Genomic DNA, 27,417 nt, shown 5'->3' with positions numbered 1-27,417 from the left:
GATTGTGAAAGCAATACATAATTGGTCTAGCGAGACCAAAGATGGAAAGATTTGTAACCTAGAAACTCTCTTCTCTACTCCCTCTGTCCTCTCCCCAGTGATCAAGGTCAACAAATTAGTATGAATTCTTCTATATATTTTTCCTATCTCATTCATATGTAACCAATATAAAAGCCACACATAAGGTTCTATTATTTTTTTTTCCTGAAGTGTAATCATACTATGCACATTACTCTGTATAGAAAATTCATCTAAAACAGTAGAATTTCCAGCATGTTCTAAGTGTTCAATAAGTGTTAGGTAATATTATTATTTTCCATAAAATACTTTATTGGTTTACCCAGTCCTATTTCAGACTAAATATGCAAAGACCTTGACGTTTTCATTCTTAGACTTTTCATACCCAATTACACGTTTCTTTCTGCTTACAATCTCCTTTACTTTAAATGAAACTCCACTAATATCTTTCTCTGTGGCTATTTTAAATACTGCTTTTGCCTGTCATCTTGGCTTCTCCCTGTGCCATGACAAATCATCAGCTATTTGTTCTTGCTGGATAAATTTTCTGTGGGAAAGAAGAGGCTTCCCCAGCAGGCCAGAAGCCAGAGTCACTCAGCCTTTTTAGGGGAGGGAATATCCAAGGGAGTCCACAGTGCATAGGGACATTCTGCTCCAGGAGAACATCTGTTTCAGCAAGTGAGGAATGATAAGCGTCCACAAGAACTCTTGGAGCAGGAAATGACAACGTCACCTGGGAAGTTCTAAGTCCCTACCAAACAGCATGCAGAATCCCAGCCACCAATGGGTTTACCTTGAAGAAGTCCACCCTGTGGAGGAAGAGTCTGGCAAGAACAAGATAAGTTTGGAAAGACCAGCAGCTTCCAAAGGGAGCAAGGACATAACAGGCTTGGCAGAGGAACAGAGGTAGAAACCCAACCATATGGTCTACACTAACACAAGGGCTGAGGAAAATACTGATGGCCAGGGGACGAGGAGAATGTGCCCTTCTCCAGGGTTCTCTGTGGCTGCATCCGAGGTAGCATGCTCTCCTTGTCCTGGGCTGGATTTAGAAGTGGCTGGCACAAGTGACTCTAGCTGGGCGGCTCCAGGGAAGAGAGGAAATAGAGCCATTGTCTTAACCAAACATTTCTCATAGCTGCCTGTCGCCAGGCTGCACCTTGCAGACAGGTAAACAAATAATGAAACCCAATGTAGCACTTGCTGTAATAGACATAGTGTGAGAGATTATGGGAGCACAGTGCAGAGTTTATGCTTGGGCCCTCCACAAATATTTGTAGATTGATTGTTGAATGAAGCCTCTGCACCTGGGAAACAAACTGGAGGGAGCCTCTGCCTTGCCTGGAAGATTCAGGAAGTCTTCTGGAGCAATTGAGATTGAGTGGGTCTTAGGGTGAAGAAAAAAAGAGAATTACACAGAGGGAGGTCTACACGCAGGCAGAGAGGTAAGAATGGGTATGTGTATTTGGAAAAGGCCAAAAGACTGAGGTGGCTAGGGGAGAGGATAAATGAGGCTGAGGAGAAGTAGGAGAGAGCTAAAGAAGCAGGCATCAAAGGCCTCAAGTGACTTGCTATGGAGTGTGAATATCAGCTCACAGGAAACAGAGTCAAGTGAAGACAGTAAGATCAATGACACGGGTGAGTACATCAAGACCCATATTTCTGATCTGTTACATATAAGACAGATAGAGAAATATCAAATTATTTCCCCATGTTGTGGCATAGTCTGAGCAGCCCTATTCTGAAATCCAAAATGCTCCAAAATCTGAAACTTTGGAGCACAGACATAAGGACAAAAAAAATTCCACACTTGACCTCATGTGATGGTTCAGTCACAATGCAATATATTAGACTTAGGCTCCATCTCAAAGAAGTCTCATTAGGTAAATGTAAATATTTCAAAATTCAGAAAAATCTAAAATCTGCAACGTTTCTGGTCCCAAGCATTTCAGGTAAGAGACACCTAACATGTACAACATTTTCATCTCTGTGTCTGTTGCTCCTAACACTTAGCCTTTCATGTCCTGGTTATTGCTATCCTCAAATACTACCATGATCACTATGATTTAACAAAGAAGGCTGGCTATTGAGGTCATCAGAAACTAAGACCTCACTATGAATCAAAAAGAGGCAGAACCTAAGCTCAGGAGAATTGTATCACCCTTACTGGGATTCTGAAGGACCTAGCATAGGAGCTGTTGGTTGTTTATCTATAGCCATTGGTGAATGAGTCCTAGAGGGTCAGATTGGACAAAGAGATTGGGGAACTAGAATAATCATCCTCCTGGGTAATAAATTCTTTATATTTTTTCCTCTTGGTTCTCATGTAAAGCACTGTTATCTCTGGAGCTCTCACATGTATTGAAGTAATTTGAATGGGATCCTGCATGTAGTTTCTCCCTGACTAAGGCAGTAAGTGGCCTCCAAACTTTGGATCATGTGTTTCATTAAGAAAAAATTTGAATATGCCTATTTATATGGTGTAATTGAAAAATATGATAATTAAATTAAAAATTAAAAAGATGACAGTAAAAGAAACTATGACCATCAATCCAGTAAAAGAAACCATGACCAAACATACCTGCTAACAGAAAACACACTTATTCCATCATTTTGCTGCTTTCTGAAGCAGTTCTGGATGTCTTATTTCATGAATATCTTTTCATGGCTGTCTCAATGTCCTGAATTGACTCAAAATATTTATGGCAATTTCTGTCACATGAAAACATTACAATATGTCTTCATCCACCTTATTCATATGTGACTTCTTGCTCTTCCACAAAGTCAAAATGACCACGGAAGGCGAAAGTTTAGCTGATTCAGAACACCAAGGTGACCACAATAGCACAAAGATGCTCAAAAAAGAGGACTTCAGGAGGTGCTTCAGAAAGTGGTAATAATGATAGAATGTATGTTCAAAGCAAGGAGGTATATTTGGGGGAATTAATGGCAATGTACCTTTTACTGTAATAAATTTTTAAAAAATGTAGACATTCACCGTATTTGTTGATCATACTTTACATGTATATATTCATTACTTTCTATTCATATTCATTTATTAAGTACACAAGTATACCACTTTAAAATATACTATCTTTAAAACATACACAGAAAAGTAATTTTTAAAAGCATGAGATTTAGAAAATGTCTAAGTAAATGTTATAGCATTTTTCCTTGTACTACAAAAGATGATCTTTCCAATTAGTTGCTGAGCCCATTGCTCCCATTGCTTCTCTATGCTGAGTCAGAACAATCTTCACACTGTAAGTCTGATCAGGTTCTCTGATCACACCTTCCAAGATGCCTAATTAAAAGATAGTCCAAATACCTTCCCCAGGTAGGGGGATCTGATCTCCTTCTTTGTCTTTATCTCTAGATAACTTTGCTTGGGCTGATTGGTTGGTTTCTCTGAACAAGCCGGGTCTTAGTTCCTCATTTGTTCTCCCATCTCAGAAGCCATTTCCAGGTGTTCCCTCCTCTCTTTGAGATTTGAGCTCAGTGCATTTAACTTTACTCCCCAAAACACAAAACCCCACTGAACATTGTGCCAAACATCTGATGAGTTTTAATAATAGTTTAAAATCATAAATATATTCATTGAGAATCCCATATTCACTGTGACATGCATATGACATTTATATTCTCAGATTGTATGTTGGTTCTGTAAGTATCTTTACTCACCTTTCCAAAGAGAAGACTGTCTTTCATAGAAGTTGAAGAACTTGCTCAAAGTCAACATAGTGGCAAATAGGACCTGGTATCCAAGTCTGCCTGGTTCCAGATGAAGCTTTTCCTCCATCTCCTGCTCCTCTAGTAGAATGAAAAGTGATAATTCAGTTTGATCTGTCCCATACTAATCACTTGTTTGAGTCCTCTTACCTCAATTCCAAAGTTCCCTAAGTGGGATAAGACATTCATACCTACCCACTTCACAAGGCTTCTGGAAGGATTAAAGAGCTAGTGTTTGCAAAATACTTTGAGCTTCAAGAAAAGACAGGCACCAAAGAACTACAAAGGGTTATTAAGGTAGACTTCAAATCCTCTTAACAAGCTCTACCCGCTCTGAGCTAATCTGGTGTGAATCTCTTTTCTCCCTCCTAAAATCCCTATAGTTGCTGACCTCTGTACCTGGAGGCTGAGAGTTATGTCTCTTGTCCTGCTTCCTCCATTTTTGGGACTTTCATCCTTTTCAAATTCTAGCCACAGGTATTTTAATATGGCCCACGGAATCCCTATAATGTTTGGGATCCTACCATAATGAGGGCCCTTAGAAAGCATCTCCTTCAACTCATTGCACTGATGAGAACACGAGGCCCAGGAGAAACAGGCACATGCCCAGGGATCAATGGAAAGGTCATATAGAGGTCATGAGCCTCAAGTTGCACACAGCCATGCATTTAGGAGTAAGTCCAAAGTGGCACATACAACCTGATTTTCTCCTCTCCTAATTGAGTCCAAGATGGCAGGACACATCCAGGCCAGTTCTGATTTAGGGCCAACTAAACAGACAGTGAAAGCAGTTTGGTAGATAGAAAGAGCACAGAATTAGCCTTACACCCTTAAGTTTTATCCCTAGCTCCATCCTTTTGTACCTGGGTGATTGAGGGCTGGATTTGATTCATGGGCTCTGTTTTGCTAACTCCTATTCTAAAGCACAAATCTCAGCATGTCACCTCCATGCTCCATGCCATCACCTGCAGGCATTGGACCCTTGTCAATATGGATGTCACCTACCCCATCTCTCTCTCTCTCTTTCTCTCTCTCTCACTCTCTCTCTCTGGAAACAGCACAATGAATATATATGCATTGGAGTTCACAGAAAATGGGTTGGTTAGAATTGACAGGTTAGACTTATTTAGGACCTTTTTATTCTCTAAGAAATAAGGATCTGAGCTTGTCAACCAGTTTATGGAAGGCAATTCTTTGATTGTTTAGACTGACCAAAACAAAATGGAATTCTTGGATCTAGGTGCCATGTAATCAAACTTTGAAATGCGCCAGTTTTCAAAAAATAAAAAGACAAAACAGGAGATTCAGAGCAAATAGCTATTGGAGAGGCCCTGGTTACCTAAGCCAGCATAAGGAAATGCTCTGCAAGAAAACTGAAATAATTCTAGAAAAATCCAATTAGATCTTTAAACTAATTCTTTTGTTATTTTGAATTTTAATTGACTTCAAGTGAATAGGAAATATAGAAATCAATGGGTAAATTAATGGAGGGTCAAGCCAATGCCATTAAGGCCTGCTGATACACTCTCCTTGGTGTTGGCTCTGTCTTCAGTGAGACCAGTGATCCTGCCTCCAAGGTACCGGGCAACCTTCTTCACAGGGCAGTCTGTGTCTTGCTTTTCAGGCAGAAAAAGCAAAGTTCAGGTCTTTTTCTATTTCTTCTGAGTCTCAGTTGCCTTCAGCTAGTTAAGTTCTTGGGCCAACGCCACATATTTTGGGGTGGCATGTTCTGATCCTTTCAGAGCAAACTCAGCTAGGTGACAGAAGCAAGGAGCTTTATATAATTGACAGTTTTACTAATATAAGACAAGTTCAATGAATGTTGCAAATGTGCTCAGTGGGAATTGATTGCTAAGGTCAGCACTGACTTCAAGGCTTCTCCTTCAAAGGGTACTACCTCATTCTTGGCATGGTACTTCAGCCCGTCCCTGCTGATATCCTCCTTGTGCCATGTTTCTCTCACCCCTGCTTCTGGTCTTTTCATGTGTCCCCACTTGCATTTCACTGTATCCTCAAAACACTCTTCTTCCCCATCTTAGTGGCTTGGAGTAATCTTTCATTCAATTCAAACTCTAAAAGTTCCTTTCTCCCTTCACCCATTGTGAGGTCCCCCATCCATAAGTTAATTTCATAAACATGTGCTGCCTGCTTGTCTATCTCAGGACCAGGTTAGGATCGAGTAAAGCAGCCTTGGAATTAGACAAGTGTATGAATCATTATGATATTATATTATGTATTATGATAAAGGAGAGGACACGGTGCTGGGGAAAACAGCAGGGACCAGGGAGAGGGCAAATCACAAAAACTTTTTACAAGAGGCTGCTGCTAAGCTGGGCAGGCACAAGGACTTAGCTGGCTGGAGGGCAGAAGAAGGGAGGTAGAGTGATTTGGGAAAAACAGGCAACAAGTGTAGAGATGAAAGGCTCTAAGCCCTCATGTCTCTGCCACTATGCAGTCTCCTCAACTAGGCAGTGAGAGCCTTCAGGATAACAGTTCTTTCTGATTTATTAATAGAGAAATAGTAACTTAGGCCAAGGGTTGACAGACTGTGACCTGGAGGGGAAAAAATCCAGCCTAATGCCTACTTTTGTGTGGTCAGTGATTTAGAAATGGCTTTATATTTTTAAGTGGCTGGGGGGAAAACAGCAGAAGAAGACTATTTCATGATCCATAAAGATTCTATGCAACTCAGATTTCAGCATCCATAAATATAGCTTTACTGGGTCACAGCCTCATCTGATTATTTATGCTTTATCTAGGGCTGCTTTTGAGCTCTCACAGCAGAGTCTAGAGGTTGTGACAGAGACTCTGCAGCCTATGAAGTCTAAGTCAGTTACTATCTGGTCCTTTACAGGAAAAGTTCGTTGACCCCTGCCTTTGGCTATAGATCCAGACTACTTCTTCCGCCTGCCTTTGCGACTCTGGACAAAATATTCAAACTCTCTCTACCACTGTTTCCTCATCAGAGGATTAAAATTAGGGCTATCAAGAAAACTGAGTTAATATATTATAAACTAAATATTTAGAATAGTGCCTTACATGTAACAAGCTCTCAAAAGTTATCATTACCTTCCAGGCTGCCAAGCTCAGCAGCAGGCTTGGCACATTCTCTTACTCATAAGGTGTTTGTTGAAAGAACAAGTGAGTGAGTGAGCAGATGGAGGTGTGTGTAGAGATCTTCCCCTGATTCTACAAAGCTTTCACAGAAGCAGAGAAGGGAACCCCAGTCTCACAATGACTTTTTCACTTGCCTTTCTCCTGCCAGCTCCCCAGAGCATCTGCTAGTAATCTGGGTCTTGTAGCATTTTCCTTCTTGTGCTGTTAATTTTTAAATGAATTTTCAGGCTGTGGATGATGGAGGGAGAAGCCAAGGGTTAGGAAGGGACTGTAAAGCATGGTCAGTGAAGTTTTGGCACATGACAGTGTATTTCCAAAGAGCAGGGGTCCTCTAACGTAGACACTCTCTAAGAAAAAAGGAAGTAACCACTGCTTAGGTCCTCCTCTTGAACGCGTAGGGAAATGGTCTCCTTTAGCATTTGGAGCTGGTTCCAGCCACCCAGGGAAGCCAGCACAATGCTATGGGACAGAAAGGCAGCATTGCCCTTCTGCAAGCTGAATCCTACTGTGACTGCAAGGCTCCCTGCACTTAGGAATGAAGTTTCTGTCCCTGGAGAGGCATTTGTCCTATGAAAACCAGTCTACGATGCTATGAGTACCTGCCATAGAGTCTGAGCTCATTTTTCAGTAGCTGCTTTATCTATAAATTGAGACCTCAATGAGTCTGAGCCAAGCTTTGACCTGAATCACGAGACCCTGGTTTTCACTGATTTAGTCTACTAACATTTTGGGAGCTCCTCGAAGGGCAAAGCCTGTGGATTCACAACCACAGTATCCATGTAGTCCTCAAAGTTAGCACAGACCCATGGAGTAGGTGCCACCACCCATGCGTCCAACTGGGGGAAGTGGGAAGAAACAAAAACAAAAAACACATGGCAACTAAAGAATTTTTTTCACTGTACCAAATCCCTACATCCCAGCCTGTGGCCAACTGGGGGTCATACTGTGCTTACTTCTATCTTCTTCCTTGTTTTCAGCCCTGCCGCCTGTCCCCAGACAGAAAAGGGTACAGTGTGTGACTCTTATTCACTCACCTCCCAGTACACCCAGTACATCGAGAACTGGAATCTTGCTTCTATAGTAATTACCACAACTATAATTCCCTGTGGAACTTGTAGAGTGAGCTCCAAAAACAATTCCTCAAGCTTGTCAAACCACTGCGTCAATTTGCTTATGAAAGACAGATCAAATCAAAAGGGAGTAATTACAATATTAAGTGCCAAGCCTTGGTGTGCAAACTCTTGAGTCATAAGATATTAAGCTTAATTGAACTCCATTGAAGGAGGCATGTGGCATCATGCACTCGGCGTTCTAAGTGGAGGCCAGCCCAAGCTGAAAACTTCATTCCAGGAAAGTGGACAAATTACCTGATCTATTACCCACTCCAAGATCACAGTGTCATACAAGCCAGTGCACCTGCTATAAGAAGCTGTTTCCTCCCTGAAGTTTTAATGCTTTGAGGATTACTGATCAAGATTCCATCCTGCCTTACAAAGCTGTCTGTCCTTTTTTCGGTATGACCAGACTGAGGTTGGTCCTGGCCCTGGCCCTAGGATCATTAATTTACTCATTCTTTCATTCATTTATTCATTTGATATATATTGAGAATTTCAGTATGCCACATGCTCTGCCAGGCATTGCAGATGCTGAGCTAAACTAAACATGCTCTAGGTCTTTTGGAAACTCAGTTTTGGCTAGGATGGGACATGAAGCTCTTCAACAGGTGATTAAGCTTCAATGTGAAAGTACTGCAATAAAAAAATGTTCAGGAGGAGTACACAAAGGAGTGTCCTTGCCTACTTTGGAGAAGTCAGATAAGGGTCTAAGGGGAGGGACTCCTGAGCTGATTCTAGAAAGCCTGAGTAGGTGTGAGAGGGGGTAGGGTGTTAGAGGCAGAAGAACCAGCATAGGCAAAACTTTCTTTTACATGATTTAGAGAAAGAGGTCTATGGATTTCAGGAAGCTATGAGGAGTTCACTGTGACTAAGTTATATATCCCCACATGTGTATGTGTTTAGGTACATGAACCTATAAATATACACAAGCAGGTGGATAGAGGTCGAGCAGAGGCCCGGAAAGAGAAACAGGAGCTAGACATAGGATGAGGCTTAGTGGTCAGACCAGAGCCACCTCATGCTCTTCTCCTCAGAAACTGGGTCAAAGTCCAGGTACAACATTTTGAGGAATCTCCACAAAAATATGCAGGTAATCAAGTGAACTCCGCAAACTCAGACCTTGACATATACCACACACACAGACACAGCCACAGCTCCCAACAAAGCACATGGGTGCTCCTGCTAGGTGTGGCTACAAATGGAAACATACCCTTTTACACATATAGAAAATGACCCAGGTGCCCTCCAAGACACACCCTCATCTTACAGCGCAAGTCTGATCTGGGGTTGACTAGCAGTAAAGGAAGTTTTCCCATCAAGTGAGCGGAGCAATCCATCACACCAGCTGGCAGATTTGGCCTGGCCAGTGCTTGTGCCAAGGTGCCTATAACCATTCGCTTTCATTAGCCAGTGAATCAGTCTTCTGTTTGGCTAAGGTGCTGAACAGAAAGAGAGGCATGCGTTTGAATTTATTTAGTTCAGGATTTTTATTTTTAAAGAACATGAAACCAAAGATTCCAGGGTAAGGAGAAGAAAAGAGACATTTACCACATCCCCTTGATGTTTCACACTCTTGATGTAGTACGTTTTCAAACCTGATTTTCAGAGCAACACAGCAGTGGAGAAATTAATGTTCACCTTTTGAAGATGAAGAAATGGAGGCTTACAGGGACTAACCGCCAATCAGTGCCACCCGGAGTGTGAGCCAAGGAGTGCAGCCCAGGACAGTCTACCCGCAATTCGGTCTCTTGCAGTAAAAAGCTGCTCTCTCTCCTGACAAGAATGGAGGGGATAATTACATTTTTTCCATCAAATAAATCATTGTATATTTCATCAAATTAATCATTTGTAGATGGTTTCCAACATATGATTTACAGATGTCTTGACTTAGAATTTTTTGACTTTTTGATGGTATAAAAGTGATACTCTTTCAGCAGTAGAAATTGAATTCACAATTTAAATTTTGATCTCTCCCTGCTCCGTGCATGATCTCTCCCTGCTCCATGGGCAGCCACAGGAATCCATAGTTCACAGTCAGCCATGTGATCACACAGGTAAACAACTGGCATTCTCCAGTGAGCTGTCTTGCTAAGCTATGATGTGTGGTCATGTTAGGTTAGTTCTATTACATACATTTTTAGCCTGTGACGTTTTCAACTTACAGTATGGGACACAATCCCATTGTAAATCAATGAGTATCTGTTTTTGTTTTCAGCAAGTAAGTTGACCCTGGGCCTGGTGGAGACATGATACATCCCAGTGGAAGAATAGTAGGTGTGGGTTCTCCCCTTCCTGCCATAAGAACACAAATGAGACATGTTTGGACGAGCCAATATATACATACCTGCCACTTGTCTGGAACCACACAGCTCTCATTATCTGATGCATGGCAAAGGGGACCTATTGTAGATTCTTCACTGAGAAAGTTCTGGACCTGATAAATGCAGATTCAGCCCAATTTTATCTCATACTCTCAGATTCACCATCTTTTTCTCTGAGGACAGAGAGCAAGTGCACTGTTGTGTACAAACCCATCCATCGGCAAGAATAATCACTCTGAGCATGGGGTCATTGACCAGGACATCAGCACCAAGCACAGCTCTGGTGGTCTGAGACAGAGAGACAAGCATCTGGCCAGTCCTCAACCTTTAGATTTCCAAAAGCTTGGTATGCCTCCACTCCTTTGGGGTCAGAAAAAATTGAAAATGTTTTTTTGGTTTTAATAGGTTGAAAGGGTAAGAGTTGAAATAATTACCCAGATTTTTTTTTTTCCACTTGAGACTTTCCATTTGGTAGTGAATGAATGGTGGCAGTAATTACTGTGGCTTTGTTCATTACTTCCTAATGTCATGAGCAGAGCTAAGCGCTGTTCAATTTAGAACCACTTCTATTCCTATGCAATGTCAAAATAATATGAACTTTCATTTGATTTCTCTACATCAATTCTAAGGGAGCAGGACTATGAGGAGAATATATTCTTATAGCTTCTGGCTCAATAGTCTAAGAGCCAGACTGGCTAGTGTAATTCCATCCCGCTGCTGTTGAACTTTTCCTTGGGAGGTTGTCAGAGAGGTCTGGAGATTTGACAACAAGGTCACACTAGGTAATATCACTCAAACCATACTGATCATAGAGTTCCTTGTCATTCAGACCTTACTGATAGTTGATTTCCTGGAAGGCTGGTATCTTTGACTGGCCTGTCATTTTCAGACTTTCAGAGATAGTGTGGAAAGAGGTGGGAGGTTGGGCAAGGAACAATATTTCTAGACTCAAGTCTGCTCTAGTCACTAGGTCAGTGACCCAAGGTAACTCATGTCCACCTGGTAAATTTTGGTCTTTCTTATCTGTAAAATAAAGGAGATTTACCCAAAAACTCCTTATAGCAAGACAGAAAACATTTATTGAGCATCTACTATGTTTGAGACACGGGCTTCAAGTGAAAAGCTGAGTCAGAGATGGTCCATCTTCTAAGCTTTTAGGACCTAGAGGGAGAGGCAGATACTGATAAGGTCAACATAATATATATATGTTGTATTAGAAACTTATTGGATCCTTTATTCTAGGAAATGTTCTCTTTATATTCATGAACGTGGACAAACTAGCCTTTGAATCAGTGGAGTAAAAGAAAGTTACATTTCAGGGATCTTTAGGAACAAAGTTGGGTTCTGATCTTGAGAGACTAATTTATTTGGGGAAACTCATTCAGTTCCCAGTAGTTGTTGTTCTTCTCTTTGTGCAACAGAGTCTTCTGCATAAAGGCCATGGCAAGCTATGCAGGTAGAAGCACCTCCAACAAGCCTGTTATTAATCATTATCATAATGATCTGGACCAACCTGCTGAGCTTTTTGATGTTTGCTCAGCTCCATAGATTAAGATGAAAATCTGGGTGTGATTTCTATCTTTGCTGCATTAGGATCTGTGGCCCATTAATCTCAGGCTATGAATGACCAGAGGTAACCTTGAGCCGACACACGTCATTGCCCCTCCCACCCGGGGGAGCTTGCCTGCCACCGCTACCCACTTGCCTGGCTTCCGCAGGACTAAAGGAGGGTTCTCTGGGAGAAATCTAGCTCAAAATGGTGTGATCACTTCAAATTCCAGAGTCATCAAACGTGTTTTCCAAGAGCTTCTCTTCGAGCCAAATCCCTAGTGGCCAGGGGAGTTTGCTAAACAAGATATTCTCCAAGGGAAACACCTTGATGACAAAAGCTGTAAAAGTTGAAAGACAAGGATGCCAGCCATTCAAACATCAAAACTCAAGGCATGGGCCCAAGATTTAGCAAAAGGATGGAGAGGGGACTTCTTTGGTCAGCTGTTGGACCAGTAAAGGACACTTAGGTTCTAATCTCAGCTCAGGTCTGGCTTCAAGTGTGACCTGGATGGTGGGGCAGTTAGGACCATATGATTTGGATACAGGTAAAGCCAGCTACTATTATAAACTCTGTGACTTGGCTCACATAATTTAACTTCTCTGCCCCTTCTGTAAAGTGGGAATATAAATATATATATATATATCCCCATAGGATGGTTGTGAGATAACAGGATTCTGTAACCATTGAGTATAAATTGGAAGGAAGGTTTGTCACACACGAGCCATCTATGAGCTCAGCATAAAGGTACAGGTAGTGCGTATATCATGCTTATAAGCCCTGTCACTTCTGTCATGTCTCCTGTTCCTCAGAAGGCTACACTGAGAAATTCTTCCTCCTTAGACTATCACCCAGATGCCCTTCTCTGGGGTGTGGCCACACTAGTGGTCTAGTCTAGGTAAAAATGATCTAGTCTGGGATTTGGGCTTCTCTTGGTGGGTGATTATGGGGCAAAGTTAGATAGTAGACACTCCTCAGGGCTTTCCCAGTTAGATTTCTTGCCTTTTGCCATCTAGATTAAATGTATGTGCCTGTACCATAGTTCTTACAGATCCTCTCCCAATTCCCACTGTCCTCAAGGCCAGGCAGGAGACACTGGCCATGGGCCCCAGTGATTCTGTAAAGAGTCCTGGAACAATGGCGTCTACTACACAATGACATTTCATTTGCATCAGGCCAGGTCTTTGGTTTTAGGGTATGCTATATGCAGCTGATAAACAAATAACAGAATATCCTTGAAAGGGCAGAAGAGTAGCAAAATCAGTTTAATGTGACCATGACAGTAAAACAGAATAATGAGAAAATGATAAGAAAGCATAAATTCTCCACAAATCAAAAGTGAACAAGGGAAGGGCCCACCTCTTCCTGCATAGGAAAGACTTCTGTAAACTGTAACATGTCTGCTCAGATAGATGCCTGGGTGACTTCTACACCACCATGGTACAATTACTCATGGTCTCATATGTTGGTAGCTTGAATGAATGTACTTTTTGAAAACCTGAAATTCTAATGGACACTCTGATGTCTTAGAACTAATTGAAGGACAAGGACACTCAATCTAGATAAGCACAAGCAATGTCCCCTGGGAGTTTTATCTTTTATATCTTTCCTACCCTTTTCCGAGGCCCAGTAGAGTACCTGACACAGTGTAGACACCCTGTGGATTAAGAATTTTTGTCTCACTTTATCAGTTTATTGGGTACTTCTAGAGAGTCTTCACATTCTCTTTTATTCTGCTTCTCCACTAATCACACTCAAATATCCCTTTTGTGTTTATTTCTGGCAAAACAGCACAGTAGCTCACTTTGGAAAGAACATGGACTATGCAAACCATGATATACTTGTAGGTTCCTTTAAGTCACCAGGATTTATTTCTGGAGGGCCTGATCTCTTAAAAGATGTCACTCTTTAAATCTCCTAATACACACAGGTTACATGTGTGAACACATGCTCAGGTCCCCACATTTTATTGAAATGACAATGTCATTTTGCAACAAAGGAAGGGCTTTGAATTCTTCTTGGAGGTGTGGCCGCTTGTAGCATCTGGGCAAACCAGTTGAATGGGTACATCCCTAAGCAGCCAATGGCCTACTCTGGAAGAAAGTGGGCTCTGAAACCAGAATGAACCGTGAATATAGCAGGTCCTAGTATTCCTCCCTGTAATCTTGGGATCTATATTCTTCACAACAGAAATATAATCAAGAGTAAGGAGGTCCCAAGTCAGTCAACAGCCTGTGGCTCACCAGCCTGAGAGCTATTTGCCCTCTTAGAGCTTCCCAAAGCTGCCTCAGGATCAAACATAAGGGTCTGGAGATAAACCTGTGTAAGTTCTTGGAATCCTTACTTCAAATACAGCAACTCTGATTTCATTCTCTTTTATATCTGGGGATACTTTTAATGCTTTTTTTGAAGGAAGAGTAGTTCTGCTTTAAAAAAGTTTTGAAAACAAATTTTTCTCATTTTCTTTTTTTAGAACTGTCTATTTGAGATAGACAAACTGTATCCAAGAGATGAAGAGAGAAACTAACCTCTTCAAGGTCATCAAAGACTTTCAAGTTGTCAAATTCAACCTTCTTTCTAGTTGCCCTCTTTCTAGTTGGTTGCATTGACCTGATTTACCACTCCCTCCATTTGGAGTCACTCTCTTTTCTTAGGATTCAGGACAACATACTCTTCTAGAGTTTGTCCTTCAATACTGGCTAATTCTTCTTGCCCTCTCTTTCTGGTTCCCAGTGCTCCATCTCCAAATGCTGATCTGTCTGAGACCCTGCTCTGAGTTGCTACCTCTTCTCTGCCTAGGTGATCACATCTCCAACCACAGCTTCAAATGCTCCCTAAATGCCAAGCATTTGCACCTGCATGCTTACAGTTCTGAGCTCCTTCTGCCATAATTAAGCCTTGCATATCCAACATTCTGCCTTCTCACTTGAATATACACAAGGCATCTAAAGTTCAACAAACAGGATTCTCGATCTCCCACCTTCAGTCTGTACATTGCCCAGCTGTTCTTACAAAGTAACTGGTAGCCTTGCATGTCACCTGGTATTCAGACTGGGGCAATATTACTAGGTGTGGAATGAAGTCCCAACAGGATTGCCGCTAGCACCATGGGAAAAATGTAAATATTGTCTTGATTCCTCTCTTTCTCTCCCTACTCCATTCAATTCACCAGCAGGAGATTCTGGATGGATAAGCATGCATCAAGGCCTGCTCTGCAGACACCACCAAACTCACACTGCTTGCTCCTCTCTTACCTTAATGCACTGGCCTCCCAGTGGTGTCCTTCCTGGGAGTAATGCCTCCAGGTCCATCAGAATTCATTTTACCCATGGTAAGTGAGTCTTCTGAAAGTGCATCTCAAATTATATTAATTTCCTTCATGATACATTCCAATGAGCACCTGTTACACTTATGATAAAATCCACATTCCTTCTCCTGCTTTCCTCCCTGACTTCATGTGGCCCTGTTTCTACCTTAGCCTTCATTTTCTTGGCACACAGACTTTCTTCTGATTCCTGGAATATTCCAAGCTTGGTTTCAAATGAAACCCTGATAGCAGTGGCCTTTCTGCCTGGAACATTCTTCACCTAGGTCTAAAACTCAAGTCAGTTTATTTCCACTGATCTTTAAAGAAACCTTTCTTAACCTCCTTTTCAAATTTCTAATATATTTTCTCATTTTAATTCAGTCATAGAACTTATCACTAGCCAACTTTTCTTCTTTATTCACGCTCTCTTCCTCCCATCAGTGCCCATGAGAATAAGAATCTTGCTCATCTTATGCAATGCTTTATCCCCAGCCTCAAGAACAGTATCTGGCACATGACTGACATTCAACAGATACATACTGAACAAATGAACAAAAATGACATTTCCAGAGACATATAGCCCCAGCAGAACCAGGACTGCCAAACTCCCAGCCCATTAAGGGATTCATGAATTGACTTTGAATCTCTGTTTAGGACAGAATCTTTTATGGATTTACATAATGTCTACCCCCCTCCATGCAGAAAGGAAAAAAAAAGAAATAAAGTTTCTTAAGATATAATCTGTGGAGTCATAGAGACATTTTACTGCCTAGAAAATAATGTACTTATTTAATAAAAGTTTTATTGCAGCAAGGTTACACAGAACTGTTAGGCACCAAGATTATAAGTATGAATAAGATGCAGTCTCCACCTTCTTCTCCAGACAGAAAGAAGGAGATACCTAAACAGATGATGACAGCATTCACATTTAGTGAACAGAGTAATAATAGCTCACACTTACTGAGCACTGATTAGGAATGGGGCTCTTCTCTGACAGTTTAAAATGCCTGACCCACCTATTTCTCACGGTAGTCCCATGGTTACTGTTCTTCCCACTTTCAAGTTGAGGAAACTGAGTCAGATTGGGTAATTTGTTCAAGTCAGAGAGAACTAGGAGATGCAGAGCTGGGCTTTGACTCCTGGTGTCCACTATGGAGTTTGTCTTCCTGGCACTATGTGGTACTACTTTGTTCATAAAAGTGGGCAGAAAGTGACATGGGGACAACAAAGAAGGAATCCTTCCATCTGCTGTTGGTGGCAAGGAAGTTTCAGGGAAGGAAATACTGTGGAAATGGCATTTGATTTTGAATATTGTGTGATGAGATGGGATTCTCCAAAGCCACACATTGTGAGAGTGTTTCAAAGCAGAGAGGACACCTTGTACAGAGCCCTACGTGGAAGCAGTTAATTGACTTGGAAAACTTGATCTTGGTGTGTCTGGCACATTGAGAACAGCGGAGAAGAGATGGAAGGAAAAACTAGAGAGAGACATTAGGTCACATAGAAGAAGTTTCTTCTACTGATTAAGATTAAAGAATGAGTTTTACATCATGAGGAGCAAGTGAAGAATTTTAAGGTCGATAGATGACACATTCTAAGCTTGCCTTAGAAGGGTGGATGGGAGACGTGGAGAGGTAAGAAGGAGCATACGGAAGACGTTGATGCAGTGGTCCAGGTGGTCCAGTTCTCTCAGGACACAGTGGCCCCTGCCTCCTACAGGTGAGAGGGGGGTATCTGAGCTGTGTGGGAAAAGAGTAGCTGCCTGGAGGAGCTCAAAGCATTTGCCTAGGATGTATGTGGGCCATTTCTCCAGAAACTAGGAGGTCAGCACAGTCTCTCTGGCTCTCTGCCCAGCTGCCTTGCCCTCCAACTGACTGTAGCCAGATGTTGCTAGGACTTTGGGAACAGAGCCTCCTCCTTGTACCTTTGGCTTTAGCCATGATAGCAGAAGACTGCTGTCCTTTCCTCTTGCAATGGCTGTGTCTCTGCCTAGCAAGAAGTGATGTCAATGCATTTTTTTACTGCCTGTCAGGCTTCTTTCACAATGAGCTTTAAAAACAGGATGAGGTCATCAGAGAACATGTTCACTTGTTTGGTGGATTTTTACCATTGTGTCACTCTTGTGATTGGCTGGAGGAGATGAGTTCTTTTGGATTTTAAACAAAAATAAATGGAAATTTCCATTCTCTTTGTATAGTTTGTGCATAGGAATGATAAAAGAAGAAAATATCAGTATGAACTGAAAACAGACAATCTGTTGCTCTCAGGAAGAACTGGAATTCTAGTTTTCTCTCATAGTTTTTAGAATCAGTAGGAAAAAGGTTTGGAATTCAGAATTTTAATTTTTTTAAATGGAGCTATTTCTGCCTCTCAAGGTTAGTCTATCAACTGGTCACAATGAATTTGGCATAACAAAGGAATCCTAAATAAAAGGAAGTCTACTGACTCTCTGTAGAAGACCATTCTCTGTGGTGAATACCCAGTGAGAGCCAAATGTGACCAAATCTCCTCATTTCTTGTTTTTGGCATAAAGTAGAAATGGTCTTCCTTCAGCCATCTTTTTTTCCCTTTTCTGATCATTTCCCAGATGCTTATCTGTATCCCAAATTGCCTGTCATGGCAGAATACTTCAGGACACTATGTAAGAGTTTATAAATAAGTCTGAAAGTGACTTGTATCTCTTGTTGGTTATATTTTTTGCCCTAAGCGTCTACGTGGGAGATTGGATACTAGCTTTATTTCAACTCTTGATTCCAATATAATTAAAAATATAATTACTATTGACATAGTAATTCTAAAGAAACCTTGCTGTTAGCAATGTGATTTTATCCAACGTGACACATATCTGTGAAGAGGTGTAAATGCTTTTGGACTTTTACCACCTCAAGGATTCTGTGGATGTTAATGCATTATTATTATTATTATTATTTTTGGTGCTGGGGATTGAACTCGGGTCCTTGTGCTTGCATAGCAGGTGGCGAAACCACTGAGCTAAATCTCCCACCCAACTGCATTGCTAAAGGATGTGGGCTGTGATGGTGGAGGATTTCAGTATGGTGAAGTAATCTTACAATAGATTAAATGTGTTAAAATGCTTTGAGGCTGGTACTGTTTAAGGCAGAATTGTTCTAAAGTGTGCTCCAAACACAAGTTATAGGAAATATTTGGAGAAAAAAAATGTTCATTATGTACTAACTTTGGGATATGGTGCATATTTATTTGCTATGGAGATTCACAGTACAATAAAGACATTGTATTAGTCAACTTTCCCATTGCTGGGAAAAAATACCCAGCACTCTCAATTTAAAGGAGAAGAGGTGTGTATTGGCTTACAGTTTAGAGGGTTCAATCCTGGTTGGATGGTTCAACAGAAGAAATGGCATGGTGGAATGGCATAGCAGAAGAAAGCTGGTCACCTCATGATATCCAGGAAACAGAGAGAGAAGGGAGGAGATGTGGGTATAAGAATATACCCTTTCAGGTCACACACCAAGTGACCTACTCCCTTCAAACAGGCCCCACGTCCGAACATTAGACTTTTGGGGGACATTTTAGATCTAAACCATAACAGACACTATTTTTAAAATAATTTTTTAAAAGCACAGTATTTTCTATATTGTATTGACCACAAGACCATTGTGGATAGGGTGCATGTGTGGGCATGTGTGAGTGTGAATGTGTGCATGTGTGTGTGTATGTGTGTGTAAAACAATGCAAGAAACTTACAGTAAATGATATTCTAATGTTTGACTAAAAATTGTGAAACACACGACCAAACCAAGTACATGGTCATATGTATGAATTTTCCATTTTGAATCCATTGTCATTAACTCTTATACAATAGTAGCTTGGCTCACCAACTTACTTCATTCCATGGTTCTGGAAAAGTTAGTCAAGTTCATATTTATGCAGGAAAGATGGCTCCAGTCATATTCATCTCCTTTCACAGACAAAACCAAAATTTTGCCAAGTTCTTCTGTTTATGAACCAAATTGCAAACAAAAATATTTGCCAACCGAGGTAACACTGTAGATCTTTCTAAACTTTTGAGTAGTCAATTCAAATTCATTCTCATGACTTTTCTGTTTCACTGCCTCCCATACATGACATTTTCCATCCTCACCAAATCTGTGGGAAGAATGTTCTAGACTTTTTTTATCTGCTCTTCACTTTCTACTTGTTGGTTAATGGGACTCCACCATCACTGGCTCCTAGCACTGCTCTTACAGGTCACAGTTAGGCAGCTCAAATATCAATTCCAGATGTTTCTCAGGTGCCTTCACCTGAGTACTCTCTGAGCCAGTTGATAATGTTTCGGTGTGATTTCAGTCTTGGAATTCCATCCTCCTCAAGCTTCTGGGTACTGAGCTACGAAGGCTGTCTTTGTAGTATATCAGCCGCTCCTCTGCCTCAATATATTCCTTTTGCTTTCTCTTACTATTACAGATACTAACCAAGCTACTGCTTATTGAATATCTCTTATTTACTTTAAATATTTATCTCTGATGATCTGCACAATAAAGATTGGTACTATGGTAGTAGTAGCTCCTTTTTACTATTGAGAAACTAAAGCTCAGGACAGTCAAAATAATTTGTTTAAGTTCTCTTTGCAAGTGGCAGGAGAAAAATTTGCATTTGGGTCTCTCCAACTCCCAACTCTCTACTGCTGTATTTCAAACTGGGCATTCCTGGCTGGGGGGGTAGGTAAAATTGCTGGCCATGTGTGGAGAATCTACTCAACTGACTATACTACTGAAACATTGTGGGAAGAAAGGGAATACTTTAATATACTTCCGTAGTAATATAAACCAGTCCACATGTGGGTTAGAATACAATTTAAAAGGAATTTTAATATAGACACTTGAAATACAATGAAATGGAGGGATATCACTTTGGTCTTATTGTCTATTAGGTTTACATTATGGAGAATGAACTTTGTTTATACCTACCTGCTCTTTGTAGTAGGAAATATCACATAAGGTTCTAAACTCGGGTCTTTTAAAATCTTTTTCTAAATGTTATTTTAGTGATTTCATTCACTCACATGCACCAGTCTCAAGCTTCAAATCTCCTTTGATGTAGGCCATTCATCTGTGTCTTCATTCATTCATTATAAACTTTAAGTGAGCAGCCATTAATCCACAGGGCATCTCTATCTCCATGTGGGTATATCCAGAAACATCAAACTACATATTTAAAAAATGAAGTTCCTTATTGCCCTTCTAATACATCCCTTCCTACATGCTTTTTTATCCTTATAACATGAGAATCCCCTTGGACATCACTTATGTCTTTGTATAGAGTTGAAAAAATCAGTGGTCTATATGTGGCCCCCTGTCCCTTTGAGGCCATCCTGAGTCAGTACCTCATTGGTCTTGGACTGGATCAGTGGTTCTCAAGCACTTGAGCACTTGTGGTTCTTGAGAGCTTATTTGGAGGTTCTAGGAGGAGAGCGCAGCTACCTGTATACCCTTGTCCAAGGAAACAGGTGTTGGTCAACCTCTTTGACTGAGTATGCATCACTGGGAGGGACACATATGGAGTGCTGTGGAGGAAGGGGCCACCTGCCTAGCCAGCCAGATTAGCCACATCAACCCTGGTGATCAATGAGTTGACAAATGTCACAGCCAGATCACCCTCACATCCGCTCTTGTGGTTCTTAAAACATCATCTCCAGGCAACAGTTGGTAATGTCTAGAGGTACTTTTGGTTGTCACAACTGGCAACCAGTGACCAGGGATGCTGGTCAACAGTTTGCAGTAAAACTCCCTATAGTACTGGTGTCACCCGTGGGAACATCTTGCTCATTGACTTCCTGCCTCTGTGAAGCTGCTTCATCTTCTACCCAGCTTCCAGATTAAAGTTTCTATAGCAAATGCCTTCTGATGTCACCTCACTGCTGAGAAGTTTCAGTGGCTCCTAGAAAACCTCTTATGCTGTCATTCAAGATTCCCCAAAGTAGTTCTAGTCTTAGTTGCCAATTCCCCTCTTCATGCCACACCGTCATTCCCTTCATGCCTAGAGTTTACCTGGTTAGGATGCTGTTTCAGGCGTCCTCTTCCTACGCCTGCTCACATATCTTTCCTCCTTGATGCCTTTACCTCTTCTCCCTCATTCTCACTCCCCATCACTGTCTGTCCAACTCCTGCCCCTCCTTCTTCCAGTCCAACCTCACAGGCTCCTTTTACTTTCTTTGTTTTTTAAAAATATGCCTCCTTAGCCCCTGTATTGGGCTGCCAAGAGCCCTGACACTGAATTACATCCCCAGCTCTTTTAATTTTTAATTAACTAATAAATTAATTAATTTTGTGATGGAACTTTCTAAGTTGCCTGGGCTGCCCTCAAACTTGTGATTCTCTGCCTCAGTCTCTTAAGTAGCTGGGACTACAAGCATTCATCACCACACTCAGCTCTCCTGTCTTCTTTCTTTTCCTCATTCACTCTCTTACTTCTTTTGGAAAATTTATTTTCTGAGAAACTCTTTTAATACCAAGAGGACAAAATTGATTCTCGGAAAAGTGAAAAAGCAATGCAGATTACTTATGAACAATGCTTTGTGTCTCTCCAAAGCTCAACTTACCCAACAAAATCTTATTAATTGCTTCTGTTAAGAATTATTCACTCATTTATTTAGTTAGATTTTTTTTTTTTTGTTTTGAGACAGGGGCCAGGATATCCTTGAATTTACTATGTAGCCCAGGCTGACTTCAAACTCAAAGTGATTCTCCGCCCTCAGCCTCCCAAGTGCTGGAATTACAGGCATGTGCCACCACACCTGGCCTGTTAAGAATAATTTACATTTTAGTTTATTTTTTCTTCTTCTGTGTATATGGGGGAGGAGAACAATAATTTTTTTGGTACTAGGGGAGAACAATAATTTAAAAAAATAGATGGAAAATTCTGTTTCAGGCCAAGTTAAAAGGTGTATGTATACATATACATATACATATTTTTTTACCCTTAGAAACATTTTAAGAGGTTCTATTCATTCATTTGTAAGTAATTGGAGAAAATATATTATATTTCAACTTGGGGTGTGATTTGCTCACATGTTACTTTCTTCAGTATGTCAACAGGAAAATGATGATCAGAGAAATGAAGTGTATTCACTCACCAAGGAACTAAGGACCATGTGTACTAACTTACAGGATTTTTAAGGTTTAACAGAAAGACAGCAAATAAAACATTTAGAACCAAGACATGCACATGCTAGGTAGTCAAGAATATTAACCACTAGAACAGCAGCAACAGTAACACCAGCACCAGCATGTTAAAATATATACCATATCTATAGGCTGTGTGTTCAGGTGCTGGGCATAAGGTGGTGTTGATAAAACCGACATAGTCTCCATCCTAATGAAACTCATACTCCGGCATGTGAGGCAGGAAAGCACCAGGCAACATATGATTGCAAACTGTGATGAGTGCAGAAACTTTGAGAGTATAACAGAAGGAGCTGACTGCGGGTGGGGAGAAGGTCACGGGAGTCGTGAGGAATATGCCCTCTGGGCATGATAATAAACTGAGATATGAAGAATGAGCTAAGCGAGTGGATTAGGATGTGGAAAAGCCTCCCCTGGGAAGGACTAAAATATATGAAGGCTTCTGAGCAGAAGGAGCAGAGACCATTTGAAAGACAGAAATACCAAGGTGTCTGGAGCCCAGAAAATAAGGTAGAAAGTAGTCTAAACTGAGTGTCAGGTTAGGCTGGGCCTGGGCCAGGTAGGATAGTATAGGCCATGGTGGGAAATTTAGTTTTACTCTACGAAAAATTTTGAGTTGTTGAAAGTTTAAGCGAGGGAGTGACATGCTGTGACTCAGGCTGTTGTGGGGAGAGTGGGAGGGACAAATGGCCAAAACAGAAGGGCAGGGATCAGTTAATTTTCCCTCTGTGGTTCAAGTGTAAGGTGACGGAGGTGGAGATGGAAAGAGGAGGGTAAATATGCATAAGGATTGATTACATGTGGGAGGTGAGTGACGGGGAGGTGTCTAGAACAACCCTCGGGTGTCTGGCTTGGGGAATGACATGGACAATGGTAGCATGCCTGAGGTCACCTAGTTAGCAACCAGCACAGCCAGGCCTGTGACCTAAAGCTTAAAGTGAAGACTTATAATACATTGCAGATAGTTCCCAGCACCCAAACCAATTTACTGCTCTTCTAGTTCCTGTTGAGTGAAACATTGTGCTTTTCGAATGGACTTCATGAAAAAATTCTTCCAAAGTTAGAAACATATAATAATCTCGGACTTGAAGTTAAGGCATTTGGGTTAAAACCTAATACCATGGACAGGACACTCAATATTGTAGAGCTGGTGTCCTCATTTTGTTAAAGACAATAATCAATGACTTTTGTAAGTGGTGCTGTGGGAGTAGAAGAGATAAGTCTGTCTACAATAAGTACAGGCACGTCTGGATCCTGGGAATAACATTTGCATTTTCTTCTTCCTCACACTTTTTTTTCTTTGAAGGTCATGCCTGTGATTTTGGGGCCAAGAGGAGATTTTGACTGAACATCTTGTTCTGCAATCCCAGGTAAAGTCAGCTGTAATTGCCTGCATGTTGGTATCTGGGTGTGGTAGAAGTGGTGGTGGTGACACAACTTGTCCCCTAATCTGTCCCTTACTATAACCATGTGGAATACTGCCCTGTTCTCCACACTTGCGATCTGGAAAATAAAAAAAAATGATATTTAGTTAAGAACCTAAAGCAGAAAAGCTTTAAGTTTATGTGCAAAATAATAACCCTGGATGGCTTTCTGAAACAGATTACTGGGCCCCACCAAACTAGAGATTCTAATCTAGCAAACAAGATAGGGCTGAAGAATCTGTATTTTTGTAAATTCCCGAGGTAAATCTGAGGCAAATGATCTAAGAACTGCACTGAACGAAATACTAGCCTAGAGGTTCAGTTTGTCTGTGAGTCAGTGAACTGAAACCCTGTTTGCTTCACTATATCAAGCTGCTAAATAAGCAGTGGAGTCATACTGAAAAAACATTGAATTTTCTTCAAATTGAATATGGTACGATGATTTTATTTTCCTTGCCATTTATCTCAAATAATTTGTTGATGAATCTGCTGTAATTTTAGGAGCCGTGAGTTTTAGGGAGGTTTTCAAGCACTGGATTAGCATCACGGAAGGTGAGCTTCAGGAAAATTTTGTGTGTATTGAGTATTGTGTGTGTGCATGTTTATGTGTCTCTGTGATATTTAGAGTTTATGAAAATCCCAAAGTATTATCAAATAGGTTAAAAAGGTAGGGTTCCTCTTCATAAGAATCTGCTGCTGCTGAAATCCTATTTCAGTTCCACTCTTCACTTAAGCTTTATATGGAGATACTTAATTAAAAATAAATTAAGCTGATACCAAACAGACCTAGGCACATATCTCATCCCTGAGCCATGCTCTGCTGGGCCAAGTGGCAAATTCCAGGAGTTCCTGCATGGCTCAGGAGGTAGCTCCCTGAGGGCCGTCCAGCTACTTCTTAGCCACATAGGTTTTCATGTCTTCGCTTTCTCATATTCTCTTGATGGTGAGAGTCAAATGTTTGAAGGGCTGGAGCAGAATACACCCACCAAGTGGGCTGGTCCACCCACCTCAGGTGTGGCCCTGTAGGCACAATCAGTTTCTCAACATCACTCAGGCCTTGATACATGTGTGCAAAGCACAACTCACAACAAATCATATATTTGGTAGACATGATTTCAAAATGCCATGTACAACCGAGGATGTATTTATAGGAAACTCAGGGTGAAGAGCAAAAAGGCCTTTGCAATGACAAGGGAAGCATCTTGAAGTGATGAGTCTTTCCCTTCATTTTAGCCAAACCACCTACAGGAGTTGACTCTCATCACTTTACCCTTCTGTTCCCACAGCCACCACCCTTTCTCTTTTTCCAGACCAGCTCATGACTCCTGAAGGAACCTGATTTGGCCTGCAGTGTTTGATGGATCAAAGGCAACATCAGTATCACCTGACAGAAGGCCACTGGGTAGAGAGGAAGAACCTGGGAGCAGACAGAATTATGTCTGGATCCTGCCCCTCCCTCCCTGTACGAATGACCTTGAATGAAATCTTCCAGCCTAATAAATACCTATGTTATGCTCTATGCCTTCCAGATGCACAGTGAACATCAGGACAAGGAGAACTGTGACGAAGGGAGTTGGAGGCCTGTATTTTATTAGAGCGGGCCCCATGAACAGGATGTAGGCTTGCTGGCTTAAAGGAGTTGTTAGCAAAGGTTTATTTTATCACCAGAATTGCCCCTCCTCCTTTAAAATATTTGGGTGCTAAATAAAAGGATGTTTGCTTTTCTCAGTTGCATTCTGTGACTTTAAATACACCCTGCCGCATGTCTGCGAGCTCTGTCTAGGGGCATTTGTTGTGTGGGCCACTCATATATACATGGAAAGTTGCTGCATGTAGTTTACCAAACAAGTAGAATTCTCACCTAAAGGATGGTTCACCTATGCCAGCGACTCTTTCCTCATGTGATGTCCTCCCTGGACCCCAAGAGAGATTTGCTTCCTCAAACTAAAAGCCACTCAACAGCAATCACTTTCTGTTTTCCTAATGCGTGGCCAATCTTTGTATGAATGCCATGCTATTCAGAGATGCCAGGGAGATAAGTAAGAGCCAGTTGATTGATCAACTTGTCCTTGGAAGTACTTGCTGCTCTCGTCAACCTACCACCCCCAAATTCTGTGTGAATCTATCCCATGTTCAGAAGACACCACTTCCTTGGAAACACTTTAGAAAAACATGGCTAAGCCCCAAAGGTGCAGGCTATCACTTAGAGATTGCTTCTGCCAGTGAGTTGGGGTCAAAGAACATTCTGGGCTCCACCCAACCCACATGGGTAAGCAGAGCATTCTCATTCAGAGCAGAGGAAGGGAAGTAATCTTAGTGACAGGATTTTACTGGCCATGAGTAAGCCAGTAACGAAACCTGGACAGCATGACCTGAGGAAAGAAATGATTATTCTATCAGCCAACAAGAAATGCATTTCTAACATTCAGCACTAGCTGTAATATCAGAGTGCCCAGATTCCTAAGCGTCTGCCAGTTTGGCCTTGAACATGAATTAGTTATTGAGAACTACTATGTGCTTAAAGTGAGGCTAAGCATAAAGGGAAAATAAAGCATGTATTAAGTGCCTTTATAACAGTTGTCAGAGCCTGAGACATAGTAATTGCTCTAAAGTATATATTGTTCCTGATTGTTTATTATTGTTACTTTGCTAAGTGTTATGGTTCCTGGGCGGTCATCTGTCTTGTGCCAGGGTGTTTGACATCACTGACTACTACTCTCTCAGGCTTCCTTTTGCTACATTCTCCTCCTATCTCTTGGGCATGACTTCTCTGCACCCTTCTCTGATGCCACCTCTTGGCTTTGCCTCTTTTCTGGGACCCTCCAGACTTAGAGAGCTCATGGCTTAGCCCTGGTCTGCCATTGCTTGCCCTTTCCCTCTGCATGCTTATCCACCTTTGCTGTAGTGTGATTGATAATTCTCAAGCCTGTCTCTTGAGTTTTGCCCTCCCTCCCACTATGTTTCCAGTCAGCAACAGTTTGACTGTATTGATATCTCTTGTAACATTCAACTTATTCCAAATATATTCATCTTCCTGCCTACATGGCTCCCATCTGAAGGATTTCCTTATTGTCAGTACAGCCTCTCTTCAGTTCAGTCAGGCTTACTGTTTGGAATTATCCTTTTCTAGCAGTCTGCTTTCTTCTTTTTGTTTATTTTAATAATTAGTCTTTCAAATTTCTTTCATCAAAACAAATGTGTGTTATATAATATACATAAACATATAATACAATTATAGTGGATAATGAATATACATATATTTATACAGTCTATGTATTTGTACATATATACACGTTTCTTTTCATTTAGCATGTTATTTATTTATCTAGCTAACTCCCACAGATTATTCTGTTCCTCTGTTTCTGGTTTGTTTCACTATGATCTAGTCTAGATTATGACAGAAACCTCTGTCATTTTTTTCCCTCTAGTCTGTGAGACACTTTACAATGGGTACTAAAGCTTATTAAGTGTCCACATGTCTAGAATTTGATCGGCTCTTCCCAAATACTGAGTGCATTCATGGCCAACGAGTGGGTAGGTGAATGAATGAATTAGCACAGTGATCTTTGTCATCAGCGCTTCCTCTTCAGCTAATCACACCTACTTCAAGTGCAGCTACCTCCAGAAATTTCAGCTCCATTCAGTTATATCTTCGTTCCCCCTCCCCCAAAAAG

The 27,417-nt window shown here is 41.2% G+C and overlaps 1 long non-coding RNA gene across 1 annotated transcript; it reads left to right on the top strand.

The window, feature by feature from the left end:
- Positions 1–1,078: 1,078 nt before the first annotated feature.
- Positions 1,079–25,475, top strand: LOC110349972 (uncharacterized). Its single transcript, XR_002396206.2, has 4 exons — positions 1,079–1,656; positions 23,626–23,689; positions 24,245–24,295; positions 25,054–25,475. It is a non-coding gene; the product is annotated as an uncharacterized LOC110349972 (long non-coding RNA).
- The last annotated feature ends 1,942 nt before the right edge of the window (positions 25,476–27,417 follow it).

The sequence above is a fragment of the Heterocephalus glaber genome, unplaced genomic scaffold, assembly GCF_053883595.1.
Source record: "Heterocephalus glaber isolate CG9 unplaced genomic scaffold, H.glaber_assembly_v1.0 deba00001481, whole genome shotgun sequence".
In the NCBI taxonomy this organism is placed as follows: domain Eukaryota; kingdom Metazoa; phylum Chordata; class Mammalia; order Rodentia; family Bathyergidae; genus Heterocephalus; species Heterocephalus glaber.
Note: the sequence above shows the minus strand (reverse complement) of the source record. Positions and strands in the feature narration are given on the sequence as shown.